We start from the raw sequence: 8,099 nt of genomic DNA, 5'->3' as shown, positions 1-8,099 counted from the left end.
AATAACACTGAAGGAAGAAATAAAGTCAAAGGAAAGGAATGAGCAGAGAAGTGAAGAGGTGATGCATATGAACTGTTGGATCTTGAAGATCAACAGCATAGTCATCAAAGAACGAGGACCATCAATCTCATAGATCAACGGTCATCACGTGATAGAAGAGCACGAGAAGAAACTAGTGAAAAGGTTGGTTTATAAGCGAAATGGTATTTCAGGTGGCGAAGAAACCATAACTGGTATCAAGCATTGAGTGCCCGATCCCATACATGACATGACATGTAGCAGTAAAGTGGAAATGGGAAACCACTTTATTGGGTGGTTAAACCCCATGCTTGTTGTCTATTCAAAATAAATAACAATAGTTGGATACAATGGAAGAAGATCTACAACGGAAGGTCATCGTTCCACTCTGTTGATTGGGTGGAAGTCCTACCGTCAGATCAAGTCTAGATCAACGGTCATAATTTGATTGGGGATTGGGAATGGAAAGCAACACGTGATAATGCAAAGAGGTGATGAGCGGACCCGACGACAATTATGAATGTGGTTTTATAATGTTTGAAGTCCGGCCTATGTGTTTCGGTTGGGTTATTCTTATGTTTTCTGATAAAGTGAAGTTCTGATTTAAAAAGGTAAGAGTATGTATATTTCTATTAAAAAGGGGGTGTAATAGAAATAATGTGTGGAAAAGGTATTTGGGTTGAGGTTTATGCATAACCAAAGTTAATAAAGGGTTTGTGGTTAGGTCTGATATTAACATTAATGAAGGTTATGAGGGATTTTAAAGTCCCTATAGGAAGAACTTAATGAAAGGCTTTAAGAAAGTCTTATGTGAAAGCTTAATGGTTAATTGAGGTCCGATAAGTGAATATTACCTAAGGATTAGACTATGTTGGTTAGTCTATGAATTATTACCATTGATGGTTGAAGATTTGACTCCTTGGTGAGTTAAATTCCTAGACAAATGTGCTTATGCATTTTACATTCATACTGTGGGTGTAAGCGGGGGTAATCCCTGGCATCATTCAGTATCAGAGCAGAATTGTAATTGAAACAATTGGTGTTAAAACAAAACAAATAAATTCTATGTGAAAGAATTGAGAACAAGTTATGTGTCAAAGATGTTTATGCAGGCAAGGAAGGATTAGATTCTAATCTGACTAAAAGTAGGCACATAGAGGGGATGTGTAGCAGAACCTGCAGATGCAAGAAACAGAGGACAATCCATTCAAGGTACAGGTGGAATGGTGAAACAAGATCATGCTGAGATCTTGAAGGTGAGGTGATATGTTCTATTTTGATTTGAGAATGTGTGTTTGTACATTTTTGCACAGTTAAAGGTGAGAAGCTTTCAACAATCTAGAGTGAGGAGTGTTGAATTGGTTCTAGAGGAAAGAACCAGAGAGATGCTAAAAGACTAAGCTCAAAGGAGAGAAGCTTAGTGAGCCATATGTAGCAAGAAGGAGACTTATTACTGTAGAAGTATTGTTGTAGATCACAAGGGCAATTCCACAAAGGATGTGGGTGGAATTGCTAAGGGATGAAGGAAGCTGGTAAGACTTTCTAAGTGAAAGAAGAGGTGGTTAGAACCAAGTATTTCATTATGATTGAAATACAAGAGGACAATTGTGTTCTTGACAAGTGTAGATGAGTTGAAGCCTAGAAGGAGCAGAGAGAAGTGCTCAAAGGAGGTTCTAGAGACAGAGAACCAAGGGCTTGCCAAAAGACCAAGTACAAAGGAAAGCTTGGTGAGATAAGTTGCACCAAGGAGGACTTGTTGTTGCAGAGGCTTTAATGTAGCTCATAGTGAGTGAGTGAGGAGCTCATGAATATAGAGAAGAAGAAGATGGCTACTGATAGTCATAGTAGAGGTTCTGAGGAAGACCAAAATAGAAGAAAGATGAAGAAAGAGTATGCCAAGGCAAATGGCAAGAGGATGAGTCAAGAGGAAATTAATAAGGAGATTGCAGAGTTAAAAGAACAACTCGATGCAATAAGGAGAATATTTGAGGAAAGCCAAAGACTAGGTTGGGTCTTGAGGAAGAAGCTAGTGAAGTGGCATAAGTTGCAGAGAAGGCTACAACAGAGGCAAGTAAGGTGGCTGATGGAAGAACTCAAAGAAGTTGAGTTGGAAATGAAAATGGAAGTGTCCATTTGTGAAGCGGAATGGGGTGAAGTTCTGAGGGAAGATGAAGACTTGAAGACTGAAACTTCAATTGAGTCCAAAAGGTCACATGGTTTTAAATCTAACAATTTTTGTATGTTTGCAGGTGAAACATGTAAAGAAGGAAAATTTGCTGATATTGTCATAAAGGAGGAAGAAGACAAGTAGAATCTAAATTCTATTTTGGAAGAAGATGAGATAGATAGGTCTCATATACAGTTGGGAAAAGATATCAACTAACCAAGTGAAGGGCTTGAGGAGATTGAAGAGGAGACCATTGAAGAATTTCTGAGTCATAAAGAGAACTTGGAACAACAAGGAGATATGATGGCTGAAGCATCAAGTGAGACCACAAGGTCTTATGTTTTTAAAACTGATAGTTTGTGTATGATGGCAGGTATTGCAGGAGAAAAGCAACCTTTTGAAGATATCTTCAGAGTAGATGAAGATCTAGAAGTAGAAGGTGACAAAGAAAACTTCTCAAAAGAAGAAGAATTTGACTGCATATAAAAGAAAAAGTCTATGGATGAGTCTATAGAAGTTGTCATAGAGATGAGGAATCAGGATCTTATTCTGATGAAGAATGAAGGAATATTGTCTCAGAAAGGTAATCAAATGAGTTTGATTAATGTTATTGATGAAAAAAAAATGCAGGAGAATATTAATGAAGATGATGAGACAAGGATAACTCTAGGAGAAGAGTTACAGAGGGATAGCAAGGCAAAATGCACTGAAGAAGAAGGACATCTATTGATAAATGTTAAGGAAGAAGAAGTATATGCAAAAAACTTAGCAAAGGGAAAAAGGACATCTGATGATTTATCAATAACAAAGGAAGGTATGGAAAATTGTGTGAAATTTCCAAATTCTACTCCAATTGAAATTATTGAGTTATATAGAAAATTAGACTTTCAAAGAAGGGAAATGGAAAAACAGAGGATAGATGTTCAAGATAGATTGCTAAAAAAGGAAGAGAAAAAATTTGTCATGAATGACAATCATAAGAAAAAGGAGATGGTAATGAAAGTTCAGAAAATTGACACTACAAAAGAAGGAGTTCACTACAGTGGACAAGAGCAGGAAGACATCATTAGAGCAGATGATGTGGAGGAGAGACTAGTTGACAGTCTCATGAGTTCTTTTGAGAATTCAAAACAGCATATTGATGTGTTAACAGAGGAGAAAGAAACAGAGAAGCAAACTAAATTGTTGCCAAAGGAAGATAAGGCATATAAGCCTTATGTTTTTTATTTTAACAAGTGTTTTGTGAGTGCAGGTTTTGTTGCAGATGCTGAAGAAAATTTGGCACAGATGAGCAGCCAAATAAAGATGAAAGAAGAAGATTATGTGGAAAAATTCAATCCATGGAACAAAGATGCTCAATTGCTGGAGAGAATGCTAGAAAGTCATGATTCAGTATAAACAGAAAAAATCATGAAAGAGGGTAAGGATGAAAGGGAGGCAGTAAGCATAGGAGACAAAACAAAAGTTGGAACAAGAGCAAAAGTAGAAGAAAAAGTAAACCAACAACTACAAAGTAAAAGTAACCAATAGCAATTTGAAGAGTTAGTGGACAACAACAAAAACTTGAAACAAAGAGAAAGGGATAGAAGTAAGAGGCGGAGTATGGACCAGTCCAAAGATGTGTTGGAAAAGGAAATTGAAGAATTGTGGCAGCTGATGATGAAACAGGCCATAGAGAGAAAGTTGATGACAACAGGAAGGATTATCAATCAGAACTTGAACCTGATTGATAAGGAGAAGAAGATGGAGCAGAAGAGAGCAGAATTACAACAACAACAAAAGAACAAAGCATTTGGGTAGCTACAAACTAAAGTTTGGGACCCTAGAGGTTTTTTCAATCAACTTATGAAGACACATGATTAGGAGATCATGAATATTTTCTACTTTGGGAGTCTGATGCAGGAGCATTCAACCCAAGAAAAATCATTGTATTTTAGTAAACATAGGGGGGTCATGTGTTTTAGGGAAATTGGTTTCCTAAGTGTTAAGTTAATGTAATATTTAGGCTTTTAAGTGAGTAGGATAGGAATTAATTAGATGTGTGAGGATGTTTGTAAATGCTCTTGAATAAAGGAGAACATGAGTGGTTAATAATGACAAAAGAGTTAGAAGTCAATTATAACTCTTAAATGTAGTTTCATGATTCGAGGGACTAGAGACAGTTCTTAGGGAGTAAATGAAGTTAGAAGTTGAAATAGAGGACATTTAGGAGTCAGTTCAGTAGATCTAGGATTTGAACCAGAACTAGTTCAACAGAACCTTTCTAGTATAAATGTAAGCCTACAGGCAGAGTGAAGAAGAGGAGGCCATTGATACTGAAGATCAGGCGTGTGAGAGATAGAGGGTCTCAATATGTAATCAATTGTTCATAATAATATATACAGAGGTTTATTCCATCGCTGTGTAAGTGTGTATAACATATATTGAATGATTGAATTATATGTGAATTCATAGGTTTTGTAACAGGGGTTGTAGGCAGAATTCTGTAGAATACGTAGAGGAGAGAATGATTCAGAGGAATCATCATGGGTCTTTGCATCCAATTGGAAGATCAGAGTAAGCTCTAGAGAGGTAGAAAAGTGATAATCCACAGAGGAAGTTAAGCTCAGAGGAAGCGGAAGAGTGAAAAAATCAAAACCCTGAAGAAATACCCAAAACCATAAGGAAAAACACTGAAGGAAAAAATAAAGTCAAAGGAAAGGAACGAGAGGAGAAGTGAAGAGGTGATGCATATGAACCATTGGATCTCAAATATCAACAACGTAGGCATCAAAGAACGAGTACCATCGATCTCATAGATGAACGATCATCGCGTGATAGAAGAGCGCGGGAAGTAACTAGTGGAAAGGCGGGTTTATAAGTGAAATGGTATTTCGAGCAGCGAAGAAACCATAAGTGGTATCAAGCATTGAGCGCCTGATCCCATACATATCACCACATGTAGCAGTAAAGTACAAAGGGGAAACCGCTTTATCGGGCAGTTAAACCCCATGCTCATTGTCTATCCGAAATAAATAACAATCGTCGGATACGATGGAGGAAGATCTATAGTGGAAGGTCATTGTTTCGTTCTGTTGATCAGGTGCAAGTCCTACTGTCGGATCGAGTCTATATTGACGATCATAATTTGATCGGGGATCAGTGAATTGAAAGGTACATGCGATAATGCAAAGAGGTGATGAGCGGACTCGATGACAATTGTGAACGTGGGTTTATAATGTTTAAAGTCTGGCCTATGTGTTTCGGTCAGGTTATTCCTGTGTTTTCCGATAAAGTGAAGTTCTGGTTTAAAAAGGTAATATAATGTATATTTATATTAGAAAGGGGGTGTAATAGAAATAATGTGTGGAAAAGGTTTTTGGATTAAGGTTTATGGATAACCAAAGTTAAGGAAGGGTTTGTGGTTAGGTACGATATTAACATTAATGATGGTAATGAGGGATTTTAAAGTCCCAATAGGAAGAAATTAATTAAAGGCTTTAAGAAAATCTTATGTGAAAGCTTAAGGGTTAATTCAGGTCTGATGAGTGAATATTACCTAAGGGTTAGACTATGTTGGTTAGTTTATGAACTATTACCATTGATGGTTGAAGATTTGACTCCTTGGTGAGTTAAATTCCTGGGACAAATGTGCTTATGCATTTTACATGAATATTGTGGGTGTAAGCGGGGGTAATCCCTGACATCAGTGTTTGATGTAATCAGAGATCAAAGTGATAGAGGCTAGAGCAGTCAGATACTAAAGAGCATAGAGGTGCAAAGTTTTTCAGTCAACAGAGGCAATAGCAGTTTGAGACTTTGATGACAGAAGCATCATTCTGATTTAGGTTGGATATTTTTTTGTTTCTAGAGTTGTTGGGGCAACAACACTAGGGAGAAGTGTTGCATGCAGAACATTCCAAAGGTTCAGGATTGGGTTCGAGTTGAATGCTTTCTTGTTGAGAGGGAGTGTTGAAAATAGCAACAAGAAATGCTAAAAATAGAAATTCTATAAATAGCATTGCTATAAATAGAATTTCAGATACTAATGTTGGAAATAGAAACAAGGAATGATAAAATAGAAATGCTAAAAATAGCATTGCTATAAATATAATTTCGGGACAGATTCCAATTTTATAGCCCCTAAATTAAAATTGTGAATTAAAATTCGAATTTGAGCTCAGTAGTTGTTTGTAAAATAATTAATTAATTCATCTTGAGTTAATTAGTTGGAGAAAATCAAACATGAAGTCTATGTGAAGACATGCAACAATTATCCCTTTGATTGAGGAAGTTATCCCTTATTTAAGGAGATCATGATGAGTTGCACTTTTAGTTGTAATTAGTTAGCTCAGTTAACCGAGTTAAGTCTAGTTAGATTTGTTCCAATAGTTTGTGGAACTGATTGTGAATTTAGTTAGTCAATGCATGCATGTATGCAACTAGTGTACTTCAAATAACTAAATATTCTCTCATAAATAACTCATGTATGTCAGTTCAGACAAAGACCCAGTTGAGATCAAAGGAAGGGACAATGTACTATCAGTTGGAGGAATTTTCCTATATAGGAAACTCATCCATGCAGAAGGAATTATCTCCTTCAGGATTGCGTAGTTATTTCATAGGTCAGTGTTGTGTGTGAGGTGAGAATCACACAGGTTGTAGCTGGAGGAACCAGGAGAAACTGCGCGAGGAAATAGGAGGCTTGGAGGACTGAAGGAAGGCATATGTGTTGTCTATTCTGTCCATGAGCTGTAGTGAGGGATTGTACTCAGAGCTGGATAGCTTGAGAGCTAAATCTTTGTGTAACCTTGAGATGTTTCCACTTGTATGATAACACAGATAGCAGGGTTTTTAGTTGAGGCTTTCCCCAAAGTATTCTTTTGTGTTTCATGTGTGATTGAATCTTCTTCTCTATTATATGTGTTCTATTTGATCTTGCTCAAAGTCGATTAAGCTTCCGCAAGTTTGATTGTAGAAGTAGATTACGTATTTTTATTTACATAATCAATTTAATCTATGGTGAAATTTCTACAGTAGCTTTGTTTCAGTAGGAGCTAGAAAATGAGAGAAGGTTGTAGCCTTCTGTAGGTAGGAGCCTTCATACTAGTTAAAGTTTGCACCAGTAAAAGATTGTAAGAAGACTATTTTATTTTTAAAGGGAGACAAAGACAACATCAGTGATGGTTTTCTCCCACATTAGGTTTCCAGCTAAAATCTTGGTGTCCATGTGTGTTGATGTGTTTTCTATGTGTTGATGATTTATCTGCTCTCTAATGCTCATAGTTTCTACTTAATACATGTCTTAATGAAGTAATGATGCAATGGTTAAAGATTAAAAGATGATTAATTGTATGTAAATATATTTGAATGGATATATGTAGTTTGTTTTCATCATATTTGCGTATGTATGCAGGTTCATTTAATAATAGTCACGTATACAAATTGGAATAAGAAAAGTTGAAGTAAGTTTTAAAAATACTCATTCACCTCCCCTCTCAATATTTTTCCTAAAAATTAGTATGAGAGGAGGTCCTTCAGATGAAGTTTGATTGCTTGAAGGAAGATTCATCAAGATGAGCAATAAAAAGGGAGTAGCATCTATCAGGCCACCATTGTTTAAATGATCCAACTTGGTTTTCTAGAATGTCAGAACAAGAGCTTATCTACAGTCACTTGGAGCTGATGTTTGGGGAATCATTGAAGGAGGCTATTAGTATCCATCATCCATTCCCATTGATGAAACAAAAAAGAAAAAAATATGATACGAATGCGAAGTTTGTCAACGCTCTGTTAGAAAGCTTGGAAGAATCAAAATCTGTAAAGGTAATGCAACTGAATATTGCAAAAGCTATATGGGACAATATCATCCAAAGTTATGAAGGTGAAACTATGGTAAATAGTGCCAAACTTCAAACCTTTCGAATTCAATATT

This window comes from Pinus tabuliformis, chromosome 1_2, assembly GCF_031772625.1.
Source record: "Pinus tabuliformis cultivar Carrire ecotype Pingquan chromosome 1_2, CPIR1, whole genome shotgun sequence".
NCBI classification, from domain to species: Eukaryota; Viridiplantae; Streptophyta; class Pinopsida; order Pinales; family Pinaceae; genus Pinus; species Pinus tabuliformis.
The sequence above is the reverse complement of the archived record's forward strand: the minus strand, read 5'-3'. Positions refer to the sequence as shown.